General features: G+C 42.8%; 1 pseudogene; it reads left to right on the top strand.

Annotated features, from left to right (window-relative positions):
- The first annotated feature begins 1,272 nt into the window (after nt 1–1,272).
- Nucleotides 1,273–19,319, top strand: LOC139565055 (T-box transcription factor TBX6L-like; annotated as a pseudogene).
- Nucleotides 19,320–19,397: the final 78 nt, after the last annotated feature.

The raw sequence follows: 19,397 nt of genomic DNA, 5'->3' as shown, positions 1-19,397 counted from the left end.
CTCCACCCCTTCTAATCAGACCCCAAACAGTTTTGCAACAACAGGTGTTTGACATCTCTCCTCCGCCCCTCCATGCCCCCATACAAAGTAAGTTTTTTGGCAAAGAGATGCTAGGACCTTATTTTGGTATGTTTATTTGACCTATACCATATACAGCGCATTCGGGAAAGTATTCAGACCCATGACTTTTTACACATTTTGTTACGTTACAGCCTTATTCTAATATTGATTTAATTGTTTTTCCCCCTCATCAATCTACACACAATACCCCATTATGACAAAGCAGAAACAGGTTTTTAGAAATGTGTATAAACCCCCCCCCCCCCCCCCCCCGGAAATATCACATTTACATAAATATTCAGACCCTTTACTCAGTACTTTGTTGAAACACCTTTGGCAGCGATAACAACCTTGAGTCCTCTTGGGTATGACGCTACAAGCTTGGCACACCTGTATTTGGGGTTTCTTCCATTCTTCTCTGCAGATCCTCTCAAGCTTAGTCAGGTGGGATGGGGAGCGTCGCTGCACAGCTATTTTCAGGTCTCCAGAGATGTTGGATTGGGTTCAAGTCTGGGCTCTGCCTCGGCCACTCAAGGACATTCAGAGACTTGTTCCGAAGCCACTCCTGCGTTATCTTGGCTGTGTGCTATCCTAAGCATTGTCCTGTTGGGAGGTGAATCTTCGCCCCAGTCTGAGGTCTTGAGCGCTCTGGAGCAGGTTATCATCAAGGATCTCTGTACTTTGTTCCGTTCATCTTTCCCTCGATCCTGACTAGTCTCCCAGTCCCTGCCGCTGAAAAAATTTAATGTAATAAAAAAAACTCCAAGCGGGCTGTCATGTGCCTTTTACTCAGGAGTGGCTTCCGTCTGGCCACTCTACCATAAAGGCATGATTGGTGGAGTGTTGCAGAAATTGTTGTCCTTCTGGAAGGTGCTCCCATCTCCACAGAGGAACTCTGGAGCTCTGTCAGTGACCATCGGATTCTTGGTTACCTCCCTGACAAAGGCCTTTCTCCCCCGATTGCTCAGTTTGGCCGGGGAACCAGCTCTGGGAAGTCTTGGTGGTTCCAAACTTCTTCCACTTAAAAATGATGGAGGCCACTGTGTTCTTGGGGACCTTCAATGCTGCAGAAATGTTTTGGTACCCTTCCCCAGATCTGTGCCTCGACACAATCCTGTCTCGGAGCTCTACGGACGATTCCTTCGACCTCATGGCTTGGTTTTTGCTCTGACATGCACTGTCAACTGTGGGATCTTATATAGACAGGTGTGTACCTTTCCAAATCATGTGCAATCAATTGAATTTACCACAGGTGGACTTCAAGTTGTAGAAACATCTCAAGGATGATCAATGGAAACAGGATGCACCTGAGCTCAATTTCGAGTTTCATAGCAAAGGGTCTGAATACTTATGTAAATAAGGTATGTTTTTTGTTTTTTATAAATTAGCAAAAATTGATCAATACTTGTTTTTGCTTTGCCATTATGTTGTATTGTGTGTAGATTGAGGGAAACATTTTGTTTAATCCATTTTAGGTTAAGGCTGTAATGAAACAACATTTGGTAAAAGAGAAGGGGTCTGAATACTTTCCAAATGCACTGTATACACACAAAAGTATGTGGACACCCCTTCAAAATTGTGAATTTGGCCATTTCAGCCACACTCATTGCTGACAGGTGTATACAATTGAGCACACAGCCATGCAATCTCCATAGACAAACATTGGCAGTAGAATGGCCTTGCTGAAGTGCTCAGTGACTTTCAATGTGTCACCGTGATAGGATGCCACCTTTCTAACAAGTCAGTTTGTCAAATTTCTCTCTTCGTCAACTGTAAGTGCTGTTATTGTGAAGTGGAAACATCTAGGAGTAACAACGGCTCACCCTCGAAGTGGTAGGCCACACAAGCTCACAGAACTGGACTGCTGAGTGCTGAAGTGCGCAAAAATCGTCTGTCCTCGGTTGAAAAACTCACTAGCGAGTTCCAAACTGCCTCTGGAAGCAACGTCAGCACAAGAACCTTTTGGTTGGGAGCTTCATGAAATCGATTTCCATGGCCGAGAGCCGCACACTAGCCTAAGATCAGCATGCACAATGCCAAGCGTTGGCTGGAGTGGTGTAAAGCTTGCCGCCATTGGACTCTGGAGCAGTGTAAACGCGTTCTCTGGAGGGATGAATCACGCTTCACCATCTGGAAGTCCGACGTACAAATCTGGGTTTGGCGGATGCCAGGAGAACGCTACAGTGCCTTGCAAAATTATTAATCCCCCTTGCTGTTTTTCCTTTTTTTTTGCGTTACAACCTGTAATATAAATGGATTTTATGTAATGGACAAAATAGTTTAAATTGGTGAGGTGAAATATCTTGTTTAAAAAAATTCCCCAAATTTTATGAGAAAAAGAAAAAAAAGACCCTAAACTTTGAACATCCTACAGAGAACCATTAAATCCATTATTAAAACATTAAGAATATGGCACCACAACAAACCTGCCAAGAGAGGGCTGCCCACCAAAACTCACAGACCAGGCAAGGAGGGTATTATTCAGAGAGGCAACAAAGAGACCAAAGATAACCCTGAAGGAGCTGCAAAGCTCCGCATTGGAGATTGGAGTGTCTGCCCATAGGACCACTTTAAGCCGTACACTCCACAGAGCTGGGCTTTACGGAAGAGTGGCCAGAAAAAAGACATTGCTTAACCTCTTTGAAAAATAAAATAAGCAAACACGTTTGGTGTTCGCCAAAAGGGATGTGGGAGACTCCCCAAACATATGAAAGAAGGTACTCTGGTCAGATGAGACTAAAATTGAGCTTTTTGGCCATAAAGGAAAACGATATTTCTGATGCAAACCCAACACCTCTCATCACCCTGAGAACACCAACACCATGATGCTTTTCATCAGCAGGGACTGGGAAACTGGTCAGAATTTAAGGAAGGATGGATGGTGATAAATACAGGGAAATTCTTGAAGGGAAACCTATTTCAGTCTTCCAGAGATTTGAGACTGGGATGGATGTTCACCTTCCAACAGGACAATGACCCTAAACATACTGCTAAAGCAACACTCGAGTGGTTTAAAACTTCTTTATGATAGGGGGTAGCATTTTCACTTTTGGATGAATTGCGTGCCCATAGTGAACTGCCTCCTACTCTGTCCCAGATGCTAATATATGCATGTTATTATTACTATTGGATATAAAACACTCTGAAGTTTCTAAAACTGTTTGAATGATGTCTGTGAGTATAACAGAACTCATATGGCAGGCAAAAACCTGAGAAAAAATCCAAACAGGAAGTGAGAATTCTGAGACTGGTCAATGTTCAACTCATCGCCGATTCAATTCCCTGTAAGATATGGATCTGTTTGCACTTCCTACGCCTTCCACTAGATGTCACCAGTCTGTAGAACGTGGAATGAAGCTTATGCTGTGTTGTGGGGCCGGATGGGAGGGGAATGAGTCAGTGGTCTGGCAGATTGCCAGTTCCTGGTCACGCGCTTTCCTCATGATATCGCCTTGCGTTCCATAACTTCTACAGACATGAAGGAACGTTATTGGATATATACGATAACAACATCCTGAAGATTGATTCTCTACTTAATTTGACCAGTTTATTCGACCTGTTATATAACTTTTTGAAGTTTTCGTCCGAGTTCGCCTGCATTTGCGCGAGCGTTTGGACATGTGCACTAAACATGCTAGCAAAAGTAGCTACTTAGACATAAGTAATGGACATTATCGAACAAAACAACGATTTATTGTGGAACTAGGATTCCTGGGAGTGCATTCTGATGAAGATGATCAAAGGTAAGGGAATATTTATGATGTAATTTCGTATTTCTGTTGACTCCAACATGGCGGAGAAATGTTGTTATGTTTGAGCGCCGTCTCAGATTATTGCATGGTGTGCTTTTTACGTAAAGTTTTTTTGAAATCTAACACAGCAGTTGCATTAAGAACAAGTGTATCTTTAATTATATGTAAAACATGTATCTTTCATCAAAGTTTATGATGAGTATTTCTGTTATTTGACGTGGCTCTGCAATTTCTCCGGATATTTTGGAGGCATTTCTGAACATGGCGCCAATGTAAACCGAGATTTGTGGATATAAATATGCACATTATCGAACAAAACATAAATGTATTGTGTAACATGAAGTCCTATGAGTGTCATCTGATGAAGATCATCTAAGGTTAGTGATTAATTTTATCTCTTTCTGCTTTTTCTGACTATCTGTTGCTGGGAAAATGGCGTTTGGTGTGACTATCGTTTGGTGTGCTTTCGCCGTAAATCCTTTTTGAAATCAGACATGTTGGCTGGATTCACAACATGTGTAGCTTTAATTTGGTGTCTTTCATGTGTGATTTCATGAAAGATAGATTTTTATAGTAATCAATTTGAATTTGGCGCGCTACATTTTTTCTGGCTTTTGGCCAAGTGGGACGCTACCATCCCACATATCCCAGAGAAGTTAAGGAAAAACATTTAAATGTCTTGGAATGGCCTAGTCAAAGCCCAGACCTCAATCCAATTGAGAATCTGTGGTATGACTTAAAGATTGCTGTACTCCAGCAGCATGATTTTGGAATGAGATGTTTGACGAACAGGTGTCCACATACTTTTGGTCATATAGTGTATCTTTCCACCATCGCATTTAAGGTGTTTTGTTTTACATGTAATTTACATTACAAGTCTTTTTTGTCAACATTCAAACACACCCAAGCAAACATTGTTCAAACATGACGTGAACTTAACTGGTTATTGAAGTCACTGAATAATTTAACATTATGACTTGAAGAGAACCACCTAAGAAACAGACAACTGAGATGATTCCTCTTGAAACTTTCAAAGATTTGTTGCAACAGCACATCCTTTTGTACAGTTTTTCCCTACCACACATACTTTATAGTTCACGCCATGGCAATGCAATCAACTGTGACTTAGATCTTGACTACAAAGGAAAGGGTACCCAAGCATCAGCAGCTCATTTCAGCTGAATATGATGCAATGACTCTTCTTGATGTAGATGTTTGTGGTTTGAATCATCTACATATCAAATATAACTGCAACCATCTTCCAGGAGCTTTCATTGTGGGTGGCATTATATTATATGGCACCATATTTGTATAATATTTCAACAAAATTAAATGTATGGATGATGCACGTGGGAGGTGTCAGGTGACACGGTTTAGGGTGAGGGCCGGGTGAGGGCGACAACTTAGTCCAGTCACAGTGGAGACTGACTCTCCAGTTTGGGTGCGGACCAAGGGTGTTTGATTGGTCGGGTTGAGCCTAAAGATAAAGACGTTAGCAGGCCTATCTGGGCGGCACCAGACTATCAGCTAGGGAAATAGATTTCCGTGAATTTTACATCGCATTCAAATAAATAGTTTTCTGTGGCCAGGCAGACATGAAAGAGCACGAAGACATGCATTTATTTGAGTGTTGAATGATTTTTAGAAAATGTAGTAATACACATTGCTTTACTCTGTAGGGATTGTTTCACATTTCACATGTGATAATTGACATTAAATTAGCTATTAACATAATTAATTATCAGATGCAAGTATTGGAAAAAGCAAAAATTACCTAAAATATCCCCAAAAGAAACTGATCATGCAGGTCTCTTGGGTAATAAGCCTGATACAGTGAATTTTGTAGTGTAGTAAGTTGAATGAATGTAAGTTACTATTTATATACATTTATAGAACTGTTCTGTTTTACCTCTGCATAACATGAGTCTCCAGTCCATATAGGTTCTTTGAGGGCCCTGTATCTTCTTATGCTGGGATAAGATATTTGTAAGCTCTATGAAATGTGCATTTAAATATGTAGAATGACATATCCATTCCTAATGATCATTTGATGTGTGTGTCGGGGAAGCTACTCTGAAAAGATAGTTTACCAAGCTACCAAATACTTCACACTGAAAGAAGTTAAGTAAACTATATTTTTCTTACTGGTAGCTTATCTAAAAAGGTACTTTGAAAAAGTATACTGAACAAAATTATAAACACAACATGCAAACATTTTAACAATTTTACTGAGTAACAGTTCATATAAGGAAATCAGTTAATTGAAATAAATTAATCAGGCCCTAATCTATGGATTTCACATGACTGGGCAGGGGCGCAGCCATGGGTGGGCCTGGGAGGGCATAGGCTCACCCACTGGGGAGCCAGGTCCACCCAATCAGAATGAGTTTTTCCCCACAAATGGGCTTTATTATAGACAGGAGGCCTTTACTGAGTGTGTAAGATGTCACTAAACCAGGGGTAGGCAACTAGATTCAGCTTTCTTTTTTTCGGTGAGGATGGTTTGGAACATATTTTGTACACTTCAAATTGACCATGTCACTCTGTATAAAGAGAGGAGACAAGCGAGGAATACGAAATAGTTTTTTTTATTTTCTCCACCCAAACAAAAGAGCGAGGTGTAAACCTCTAAATAGTACACGGGACGAGGCCTGTAAAACAAGTGCACAATAACACATAGCATGGAAGCCGATAACAACAGCACATGTGCTCACAAGACCAACGGACATGGTAACAATAACCGACAAAAACAATGGGGAACAGAGGGCACATATATACACATACTAATCAGGGGAATGGGAACCAGGTGTGCGTAATTAGACAAGACAGTCCGGGGTTGGTGGTAATGAATCTAGTTCAGTGACGCCTAGAAGGCCGGTGACGTAGACCTCAGGAGCTGGTGAACGGAATGAGCAGCAGCACCAAGGGGATCCGTGACAGACCACAATAAGAGATTATTTTCGATTACAATCATTTCATACCTTGATTACATTGAGAATTTCTTTAAATGTATTCTTGAGAATACAGATTTCCTAAATTAAAATCATTTTTAGCAGAATTTCTGGTGATTTTACCGTCTTTTTTTAAACTTAACCCCATATAAGCACACACATTTTTTTTGGGGGGGGGGCAAAAAACACTTGCGGACTGGTTTTGACTCGCAGGCCGCCTGTTGCCGACCCCTACTCTAAACACATCTCTGCATTGACACTCCCCTGCCGTCTGTGCTTTTAATAAAAGAACACAGGACCTGTTATAATTGGCAGGTGAAACTGCCCAGGTGATTAGCGCAGTAGCGGTGCGTGGGTAAAATCACTGGGGAAGCCAAGGCCCCCCCCCTAAAAAAAAACATATTACAACCTATGTGTTGTGATAATTGCGTTGTTTGCTCTATAACCTGTTAATTCATAATCCTTGCGAGCTTGATATATAGGCCTAAAGGCCGAGACAATAAGACAGTGGCAGAATAAATTCAACCACACCTTTGTTATATCATAAAACCGCATAGCAACTTCTGTCCAGTAAAGTCCACAGAGCATATTGCATGTACAGTAAGACAGTTACATGACCTACAGCATGGTCAAGCAACTTAATGCAACATTTTCAGGCCACTAAACTACTGATTTAGAACCACAGAGAGTTACCGCAAGTCGCAAGAAAACAGGAGCTGCCTCCGCTATTCCAGCACCATTTCAACTTCACCATCAAGTCACCTTTGCTTAGTCAAATACAGTGACAACTAAAATATACCAAAAACAATTTAGTCCAGTCAAAGTAAGCTACATATGATGTGCCTGTTCATGGATCTGATTTGTGTGTGAGTGCAAGTAGAAAAACATTGACTCACTGTACTTGTAGAGAAACGCCAATGTCATCCTCTCTTTCATGTTGACAAAATGGTGTATCACTCTGTCATACAGTACACAGTTTATTTTTTGTTGTCCTAGGCTACCTGGCTAAAATGCTTGCTTGCTAGCTTAACTTCCATTCATGGGCTACGTTCGCTAGTTAACATTAGCCTTTTAGCTACATATTGAACTTCCATCCTCTCAGGCCAGGGACACAATGTATGAATTAATGGTTGGATCAGAATCACCGTTATAATCATTGGCCAGTATGGAGAATTAAGTAAAACCACAAATCCAAATCTCCATCCATGGCTAATTTAGCAAAGGGACAATTTTGCTAGCTGGCTAGCAAGCCATTGCAGGATAACAACACAATGAGATGCAAAAATGTACGTTCTGTCAATTATGTATGCTCTCAATGGGATTTGATAGGAGTGATGCCAAATCCAAGCTCGCTTCCCTTGATACTTTTTTTTGGTGCACCAGGACCATTCACAGTTGAGCTCACTCAGTTTAGCTCAATGCTGATTGGCTAATTATTTATATCCTTTTTGTCAAGGAGGCCAGATGCTCGCTGGCTTCTCTTTTGCCTTCAATGTTACAGGCGGCAACAATGTCATACTCGTTTGGACCAGACAGCATCAGATAGATGGCCTACACATAGAGAGACAGAGGGGTGCTGTTTTGCTCGGATGCTTTCTCCTGTGAGATACATTCAGTATCTTGCAAATTGAAAGGGAAAGGGGGATACCTAGTCAGTTGTACAACTGAATGACTTCAACTGAAATGTGTCTTCCGCATTTACTCAACCCCTCTGAATCAGAGAGGTGCGGGGGGCTGCCATAATCGATATCCACGTCTTAGGCGCCCGGGAACAGTGGGCTAATTGCCTTGCTCAGGGCAAAGGACAATTATGAAACACAGAGAGATGAAAGATTATTTATGTTTTTTTTGTCAATTTTTTGGGGAAGCCTGGCTTCCCACACCACAGGATTAGCGCCTTGGCTGGGAGTTGGGGGTTTTGAAGTTGGGGAACCCCAATGTCACTGACTATACTGAACACATCCTTCTCCCGCCCTGCTCCCCTCTTTTCACACAACATTTAGGCGACTCTAAACTGAAAGATCAAAGTGGGGTTCCGATTGATGTCCCAACACCTCACACACCTCTGTCTTGTCTTCCATATGGAAGGAAAAAGTATAGGGGATTGCTGCCTGAATCAGATCTCAAGTGCAGATCACTGTATGAGTTTGGAGTAAATCAGAGTGGGATAACAACAAGAGCACTCACTGACTGGCGCTCCAAGGCCATGTATCTGTATGAGAAGCCGCTGTGTGGTGACTGCCCATTTATTTAAAAAAACATTTACCTTTATTTAACCTGGCAAGTCAGTTAAGAACAAATTCTTATTTACAATGACAGCCTACCAAAAGACAAAAGGCCTCCTGTGAGGACGGGGGCTGGGATTAAAAAGAAAAAGAAATTAAATAAAAATATAGGACAAAACACACATCACGACAAGAGACAACACAACACTACATAAAGAGAGACCTGGCAGCAACACATGACAACACAGCATGGTAGCAACACAACATGACAACAACATGGTAGCAACACAACATGGCAGCAGCACAACATGGTAGCAGCACACTAAAGGGTACAAACATTATTGGGCACAGACAACAGCACAAAGGCCAAGAAGGTAGAGACAACAATACATTGCGCAAAGCAGCCACAACTCTCATTAAGAGGGTCCATGATTGAGTCTTTGAATGAAGAGATAGCGTTAAAACTGTCCAGTTTGAGTGTTTGTTGCAGCTCGTTCCAGTCGCTAGCTGCAGCGAACTGAAAAGACGAGCGACCCAAGGATGTATGTGCTTTGGGACCTTTAATAGAATGTGACTGGCAGAACTGGTGTTGTATGTGGAGGATGAGGGCTGCAGTAGATTTCTCAGATAGGGGTGAGTGAGGCCTAAGAGGGTTTTTATAAATAAGCATCAACCAGTGGGTCTTGCGAGGGGTATACAGAGATGACCAGTTTACAGAGTAGTATAGAGTGCAGTGATGTGTCTTATAAGGAGCATTGGTTGCAAATCTGATGGCCGAATTATAAAGAACATCTAGCCGCTCGAGAGCACCCTTACCTGCTGATCTATAAATTACGTCTCCGTAATCCAGCATGGGTAGGATTGTCATCTGAATCAGGGTTAGTTTGGCAGCTGGGGTGAAAGAGGAGCGATTACGATAGAGGAAACCAAGTCTAGATTTAACTTTAGCCTGCAGCTTTGATATGTGCTGAGAGAAGGACAGTGTACCGTCTAGCCATACTCCCAAGTACTTGTATGAGGTGACTACCTCAAGCTCTAAACCCTCAGAGGTAGTAATCACACCTGTGGGGAGAGGGGCATTCTTCTTACCAAACCACATGACCTTTGTTTTGGAGGTGTTCAGATCAAGGTTAAAGACTAAGAAAGCTTTGTTGTGGAGCATTTAACACAACATCCAGCTTAGTATAAGACTGCATCTGCATACAGTGGGGCAAAAAGTATTTAGTCAGCCACCAATTGTGCAAGTTCTCCCACTTAAAAAGATGAGAGAGGCCTGTAATTTTCATCATAGGTACACTTCAACTATGACAGACAAAATGAGGAGAAAAAATCCAGAAAATCACATTGTAGGATTTTTAATGAATTTATTTGCAAATTATGGTGGAAAATAAGTATTTGGTCAATAACAAACAAGCAAGATTTCTGGCTCTCACAGACCTGTAACTTATTATTTAAGAGGCTCCTCTGTCCTCCACTCGTTACCTGTATTAATGGCACCTGTTTGAACTTGTTATCAGTATAAAAGACACCTGTCCACAACCTCAAACAGTCACACTCCAAACTCCACTATGGCCAAGACCAAAGAGCTGTCAAAGGACACCAGAAACAAAATTGTAGACCTGCACCAGGCTGGGAAGACTGAATCTGCAATAGGTAAGCAGCTTGGTTTGAAGAAATCAACTGTGGGAGCAATTATTAGGAAATGGAAGATATACAAGACCACTGATAATCTCCCTCGATCTGGGGCTCCACGCAAGATCTCACCCCGTGGGGTCAAAATGATCACAAGAACGGTGAGCAAAAATCCCAGAACCACACGGGGGGACCTGGTGAATGACCTGCAGAGAGCTGGGACCAAAGTAACAAAGCCTACCATCAGTAACACACCGCCAGGGACTCAAATCCTGCAGTGCCAGACGTGTCCCCCTGCTTAAGCCAGTACATGTCCAGGCCCGTCTGAAGTTTGCTAGAGAGCATTTGGATGATCCAGAAGAAGATTGGGAGAATGTCATATGGTCAGATGAAACCAAAATATAACTTTTTGGTAAAAACTCAACTCGTTGTGTTTGGAGGACAAAGAATGCTGAGTTGCATCCAAAGAACACCATACCTACTGTGAAGCATGGGGGTGGAAACATCATGCTTTGGGGCTCTGTTTCTGTAAAGGGACCAGGACGACTGATCCGTGTAAAGGAAAGAATGAATGGGGCCATGTATCGTGAGATTTTGAGTGAAAACCTCCTTCCATCAGCAAGGGCATTGAAGGTGAAACGTGGCTGGGTCTTTCAGCATGACAATGATCCCAAACACACCGCCCGGGCAATGAAGGAGTGGCTTAGTAAGAAGCATTTCAAGGTCCTGGAGTGGCCTAGCCAGTCTCCAGATCTCAACCCTATAGAAAATCTTTGGAGGGAGTTGAAAGTCCGTGTTGCCCAGCAACAGCCCCAAAACATCACTGCTCTAGAGGAGATCTGCATGGAGGAATGGGCCAAAATACCAGCCACAGTGTGTGAAAACCTTCTGTACAGTAAATGTGATTTTCTGGAATTTTTTCCCTCATTTTGTCTGTCATAGTTGAAGTGTTGAAGTGTACCTATGATGAAAATTACAGGCCTCTCATCTTTTTAAGTGGGAGAACTTGCACAATTGGTGGCTGACTAAATACTTTTTTGCCCCACTGTATAAATGGATGAGAGAGCTTCCTACTACCTGAGCTATGTTGTTGATGTAAATTGAGAAGAGCGTGTGGCCTAGGATCGAGCCTTGGGGTACACCCTTGGTGACGGGCAGTGGCTGAGACAGCATATGTTCTGACTTTATACACTGCACTCTTTGAGAGAGGCAAATCAGGCCAAAGACTCCTCAGAGATACCAATACTCCTTAGCCGGCCCACAATAATGGAATGGTCTACCGTATCAAAACCTTTGGCCAAGTCAATAAAAATAGCAGCACCACACTGCTTAGAATCAAGGGCAATGGTGACATCATTGAGGACCTTTAAGGTTGCAGTGACACATCCATAACCTCAGCGGAAACCAGAATGCATACCATTGAGAATACTATAGACATCAAGAAAGCCAGTCAGTTGATTATTGATTATTGAAGTTTTTCCAACACTTTTGATAAACAGGGCAAAATAGAAATAGGCCTATAACAGCTAGGATCAGCTTGATCTCCACCTTTAAATAAAGGATGGACTGTGGCTGCCTTGACAGCAATGGGAATCTCCCCAGAGAGGAGAGACAGATTAAAAAGGTCAGAGATAAGCTTGGTGATTCGCGTGAAACTGAAAACTGAAAGCATTCGCGTGAAACTGAAAGCGCGAACCACTGCTTTAAACCAGGGCAAGGTGACCGGAAACATGACCGAATACAAACAGTGTAGCTATTCTCTCCGCAAGGCAATCAAACAAGCTAAGTCCCAGTATAGAGACAAAGTAGACTCGCAATTCAACAGCTCAGACACAAGAGGTATGTGGCAGGGTCTACAGTCAATCACGAATTACAAAAAGAAAACCAGCCCCGTCGCAGACCAGGATGTCTTGCTCCCAGACAGGCTAAATAACTTTTTTGCTCGCTTTGAGGACAATACAGTGCCACTGACACGCCCGCTACCAAAACCTGCGGGCTCTCCTTCACTGCAGCCGAGGTGAGTAAAACATTTAAACGTGTTAACCCTCGCAAGGCTGCAGGCCCAGACGGCATTCCCATCCGCGTCCTCAGAGCATGCGCAGACCAGCTGGCTGGTGTGTTTACGGACATATTCAATCAATCCTTATCCCAGTCTGCTGTTCCCACATGCTTCAAGAGGGCCACCATTGTTCCTGTTCCCAAGAAAGCTAAGGTAACTGAGCTAAACGACTACCGCCCTGTAGCACTCACTTCCGTCATCATGAAGTGCTTTGAGAGACTAGTGAAGGACCATATCACCTCCACCCTACCTGACACCCTAGACCCACTCCAATTTGCTTACCGACCCAATAGGTCCACAGACGACGCAATCGCAACCACACTGCACACTGCCCTAACCCATCTGGACAAGAGGAATACCTATGTGAGAATGCTGTTCATCGACTACAGCTCAGCATTTAACACCATAGTACCCTCCAAACTCGTCATCAAGCTCGAGACCCTGGGTCTCGACCCCGCCCTGTGCAACTGGGTCCTGGACTTCCTGATGGGCCGCCCCCAGGTGGTGAGGGTAGGTAACAACATCTCCACCCCGCTGATCCTCAACACTGGGGCCCCACAAGGGTGTGTTCTGAGCCCTCTCCTGTACTCCCTGTTCACCCATGACTGCGTGGCCATGCACGCCTCCAACTCAATCATCAAGTTTGCGGACGACACCACAGTCGTAGGCTTGATTACCAACAACGACGAGACGGCCTACAGAACAAAGGAGATGATTGTGGACTTCAGGAAACAGCAGAGGGAGCACCCCCCTATCCACATCGACAGGACAGTAGTGGAGAAGGTGGAAAGTTTTAAGTTCCTCGGTGTACACATCACGGACAAACTGAATTGGTCCACCCACACAGACAGCGTTGTGAAGAAGGCGCAGCAGCGCCTCTTCAACCTCAGGAGGCTGAAGAAATTCGGCTTGTCACCAAAAGCACTCACAAACTTCTACAGATGCACAATCGAGAGCATCCTGTCGGGCTGTATCACCGCCTGGTACGGCAACTGCTCCGCCCACAACCGTAAGGCTCTCCAGAGGGTAGTGAGGTCTGCACAACGCATCACCGGGGGCAAACTACCTGCCCTCCAGGACACCTACACCACCCGATGTCACAGGAAGGCCATAAAGATCATCAAGGACGACAACCACCCAAGCCACTGCCTGTTCACCCCGCTATCATGCAGAAGGCGAGGTCAGTACAGGTGCATCAAAGCAGGGACCGAGAGACTGAAAAGGAGCTTCTATCTCAAGGCCATCAGACTGTTAAACAGCCACCACTAACATTTAGTGGCCGCTGCCAACATACTGACTCAACTCCAGCCACTTTAAAAATGGGAATTGATGGAAATTATGTAAAAATGTACCACTAGCCACTTTAAACAATGCCACTTAATATAATGTTTACATACCCTACATTACTCATCTCATATGTATATGTATATACTGTACTCTATACCATCTACTGCATCTTGCCTATGCTGTTCTGTACCATCAGTCATTCATATATCTTTATGTACATATTCTTTATCCCTTTACTCTTGTGTGTGTATAAGGTAGTAGTTGTGGAATTGTTAGGTTAGATTACTTGTTGGTTATTACTGCATTGTCGGAACTAGAAGCACAAGCATTTCGCTACACTCGCATTAACATCTGCTAACCATGTGTATGTGACAAATAAAATTTGATTTGATTTGCTTTTAAAGAGTTATGCTGTGTTGGAAGTTTATTAGAGAAATTATGTTTCTTTCATAATGACAATTTACCATTATAATTTAAAGGAAAAGTTGTATTGTCTATCCTGCCGCTCTATGTGATTGAATAAGCGATTGAGGTGACCTGTTAGTTCAAATTTACCGCCTGATGTTATAGGCGCATGTTTCTGATGATAACAAATACAAGGTAGGCCTACCTCACATACCCCTCTCAGCATTAATGTTTATTTCTATCTTGTTATCTATTGGCTACCATGTTTCACAAACAGTTGCAGGGTAGGGATTGTGTTTATAGAGATTGATAAGCTTTTACTAATGTATGCTTGTATAATAACTGCAGAAGGTGGTTTTGTTACTGTGTTATCCATGTATATTGACACTATACTTCTGTCCTGTACAGTGGAGCAGGGATCACTGGGTGGTGAGTGGTATGACTGAGCCCCACCTTCCCAACCGCTTCTTCATCCACCCAAACTCACCCGCCCTGGGAGAGAGGTGGATGCAGTGCCCAGTCTCTTTCCACAAGCAAACTCACCAACACCCTCAACTCCAATAGCCTGGTAAGGCTTGGCACGGAAGACCCTGGCACTATCTGTGACACTAAAAGTGCCATGTCACCATGATACTGTTGCAATAGATGATAACCACTGAATGTTAAGTTTGGTGATACAATGCAGTAATAGATGCTTTGCTTTCATATCAGATACCTCTGTAAATACATCAGATACTGCTGCAGATATGAGGATATCACCATGTAGGATGAGATGGAGTGTATGTATTGGCAGGCATACTTGCTTTGGCAGGTTGCCTAATTTGAATGCAGTGGGTGAGGTAGGTAATACAGGTGCACCGGTTAGGACAAGGATAGGGAGATAATTGAGGTTCTGTTTTAGAGTCTGTGCTGCTGTTTATTTCCTCTAATCAAACATAATCCATGATAATTTCCATAGATTTTGTGTTCGTAAAATAAACAGAACATATTTTCATCAGCATATTTTACATCATAAACAACATTACTTGTCACATTCCAACACAATCTCAGAGCCAGTAGTCAAATCATAATTAAAACTCTCCAAAGCATTTTACAAATAGATTCATTTCAAGGTATAAATGAGATTCTTCCAACATACAAACATTCCTATCAATATGTGACAACAACTCAACATTTGACCTAATAATCAACAGTGAGTCTCTAAATGCACATCAATTGAAACATGACAAGAAAGTAAAATGTAAACAATATTGTGGGTTACTTATAGTTGGCTAATGTGATGCACAGATAATAGAAATAAAGGGATGATTGCTGAAGAGGTTTGTACTACTGCCTGGCACTGAAACTAAAAGACAAAGGAATTCAAGTATTTAGCAAATGAAATGAGTTTCAGGTGTGCTCCGAGCATAGAGATCTCTAGTATCCAAAAGGCAATATTAACATGGGCAGCACCATTGTAGACTGATACATTGGGATCTCTATACATCTCTATGGCTCAGAGGTGCCTGCAATTAAATGGACAGTTAGCTAAAAAGTGCAATTAAAGGAACAATAAACTAAAAAGTGTGATTAAAAGTCTATGAAAAATGATTTCCTTTTCTACAATGCTAGCACAGGAGGTTGGTCACACGTTAATTGGGGAGAAGGTGCTCATGGTAATGGCTGGAGTGGAATTAGAGGAATGGTATCAAACACATGGTTCCAGCCATTATTATGAGTTGTTCTCCCCTCAGCAGCCTCCACTGAATACTAGTAACAGGTATCATATGTTTTGCAGGTGGTTCTCCACTCCATGTATAAGTACCAGCCCCGCCTGCACATTGTCCTGTCTCCAGACCCCCACAGCCCTCTGTCAGGGGACTACCTGCGCTTCACCTTCCCTGAGGCAGCCTTCATTGCTGTCACTGCCTACCAGAACTCAGAGGTAAGGCCACGACACCTTTAGCATCTGGAACAACTGTATTCTGATTGTGTTGATAAGAGTGCCCTCTGGAGGGTGAATATGGACAGTGCATGTAAAATCTGGGACGTCAAATGCTTCCGCTACAAAAGAGCATAATAAGAGATGTGTAAAACTATAATTAATGAGGCGTGCTAATTTACCCAACAGATAACAAAACTCAAGATAGACAACAACCCCTTTGCAAAAGGCTTTCGTGACAACGGGCTGAATGGAAAAAGGTGAGAGACCTTCAGATAGCCTTCTAGTAGCTTGAAACATGAACAGCAACTCTCACTTGAAAGTGATGCAATAATGACTCAGAATAACATCTGATCATGTTTGTTGGTCAATCATCTATTCACCAATATGTTCCTCTTGGTAACCCTGTTAGCGCAGTGGGAAATATGATGATTGTGCAGAATTGGAATGGTACTTAGTTGACTCACTGATCAATTAAGTGCCATGTTCTTTTACTCTTTACTGGTACACATCACTATCATGTTACTAAGAAACTTTGAATAATGTGAATTCTTTCTCTGTAGGTTCAGAGAAAAGGAAGGTCAGAGCTCTGACAAACTAAATGTAAGAACGCCTGACGGAATCAAAACCTTCAAATGGTAGTCACATAGGCCTACAGAATTTATCATGTTTGAAACATCTGTAAGGGAAATTGTAAACATTACATCTAATTTCTAAATGAGGGATTTCTGTTTTATACAATGAAAAGTCTAGCCATGATAGTCAAGCCAGCTGTCTATTGACCTTGCCAGACATTGAAAATAACTGCTCACGAAAATAGCCAGCAGGCGTCATTATTTCCTTTTGAGACAATCCACTAGTAGGCTATCTACTGTACGTAGTCATTGTTCTGTACCTATCCTCTAAAGTTTATATCAGATTATTTTAATGAGTTGGTCAAAGTGAAAGGTGAAGGAATCTCCATGTGTCATCTCTGTTCTAGTATTCTGGGCCTGTATTCATAAAGTAAAATCTAAATCAAATCAAGTTGTATTCATGTGACAAATACAATAGGTGAACATGCTTACTGTGAAATGCTCACGAGTCCTTAACCATCAATGCAGAGTTTTAAAAAAGTAAGTAAGAAAATTTGCTAAATAAACTGAGTTGGAGTGCTGATCTAGGATCCATGTAATCATATTCATTGTTATCTAAAAGTTAAACTGATCCTAGATCAATAAACCTTCTGAGACACTTTATGAATACGGGCCCTCTTCTGTCCTGTCCTTATTGTCTCAGTACCATCCAGACCAGTGGATTCAAATAATGAGGCTGATGTTACCGTCTCCAGCTCTAGCTCAGTGGATTCCCATGGTGCAGTAGGATACAGGACTGATGACATCACATCTCTCTCTGCTGTTCCTGACCCCTTCATCTCTGCCTTCATGAACTGGGGAGCTGCAGCTGCCAAGCGTGATGGGGGGTTCAGGACCCAAGGACCCATAACAACCACAAACACAACACACTTCGTATCTGGGCCTATGACAGGTAGGATGATGATTGTTAGTTGCAGAAATGTCAATTTTCTTTCAATCTTAAAAGTGTATTACATTTACATTACATTTAAGTCATTTAGCAGACGCTCTTATCCAGAGCGACTTACAAATTGGAACGTTCATACATATTCATCCTGGTCCCCCCGTGGGGAATGAACCCACAACCCTGGCGTTGCAAGCGCCATGCTCTACCAACTGAGCCACACGGGACCATCATCAGCTTTTAATAGTGAACGAGAATCATAAGTATTCTTCTTATCAGTCCAGTATTTTCATAGGATATTGATTTGTTAATGATTATGATAATCTCAAGTTTGTATTTATTATAAATAAATTAGGCTAATATTCTGAAACTGTACACTGTTCTATTTCATGCATTGGGCAGCATAAGGAGGCCAGGATACTGGTTTACAAAATGTTGCCTCTCCTCTCTTCCTCACACACCCTCCACTGGGCCAGACTCAAGTTAGCTTCAGGAGGCCCCTGGCACAGAGCAGCAGACCAGTGGGGCCTCACCCACCTCACCACAGAAGACCTGGTGATCCAGCACCACACCTCTCCCACAGCCACACAGCAGACCACTACCAGGTGCACCAGAAACAGCCACAGCCCGAGCAGGCTGAGTTCGACTACCCCCCCCCAAGCTCAGCAGGATGAACCTCCCTGAGAGCTCCCTGTGTAGCCTAGAGATGAGCCCCTCCTCCTCTGTGTCCGGCAGCTCCCGGCCCATTACTGACATCCTCAACAGGATCCACTGCAGGGCAGAGTCTGGAATCCACTCAGGAAGCACCCAGTGGAAGCTGCTCCAGCCCCAGGCCCAGTATGAGGCCAGGCCTGGGACTGGACAGGGAGCTCCGGCCACCACAGCCCTACCCACCACTACCTGACCACGGGCCAGAGTACATGTCTCTCCATAGCATGATGCTCTACCACCAGAACAGCTTGATGGGCTCTGTGGTGTCACTAAGAGATAGCCATGTGGACATTCAAGTCCCCTCCTCCTCTCTAGAATACCCCTATAAGGCACTTATGCATGACTTGGATTTTGATGAACAGAGTGAGAAATAAAGCGATCTCTTGTTCAGTAAACACAACAGGTCAGGTAGACGTTCAAATTTTGCCTCACCACTTGTCGACCTCTAGTGCCACCTCTGGGTAGAGTTGAGACAAATTAATGCAATATTGAGTCATTCCAAGGTAACTGTATAGCGCATCACTCTTTGCAATGTTAGATGTTGTTTAAATGTACATATTTTTCAGTTGTAGGATAGGCAAGTGGTTTGCTAGGAGAAGGAACTGGAGACTATTCTGCCCTGACATTTAATTCGTATAATTAGTAAAGGGAACTAATAATATGCATCACGTCAGAACGAGAACTCAGTAAGTCACATATTCTCCCTGGACATTGTAAATCATGTGAGATTTTGTGCAAGATGTACCTGTACATGCAGAAGAACAGTGGCTTATCAAATAATAGAACATGATAATTAGACTCCTGATGTTTTGATGTTAACATTAGCCCATCCGTTAGTGTCTGTATCGTCATTGGCTACATCCACTACAGCACATA

This window comes from Salvelinus alpinus, chromosome 1, assembly GCF_045679555.1.
Source record: "Salvelinus alpinus chromosome 1, SLU_Salpinus.1, whole genome shotgun sequence".
NCBI classification, from domain to species: domain Eukaryota; kingdom Metazoa; phylum Chordata; class Actinopteri; order Salmoniformes; family Salmonidae; genus Salvelinus; species Salvelinus alpinus.
This window is presented reverse-complemented; position numbering and strand designations above follow the sequence as displayed.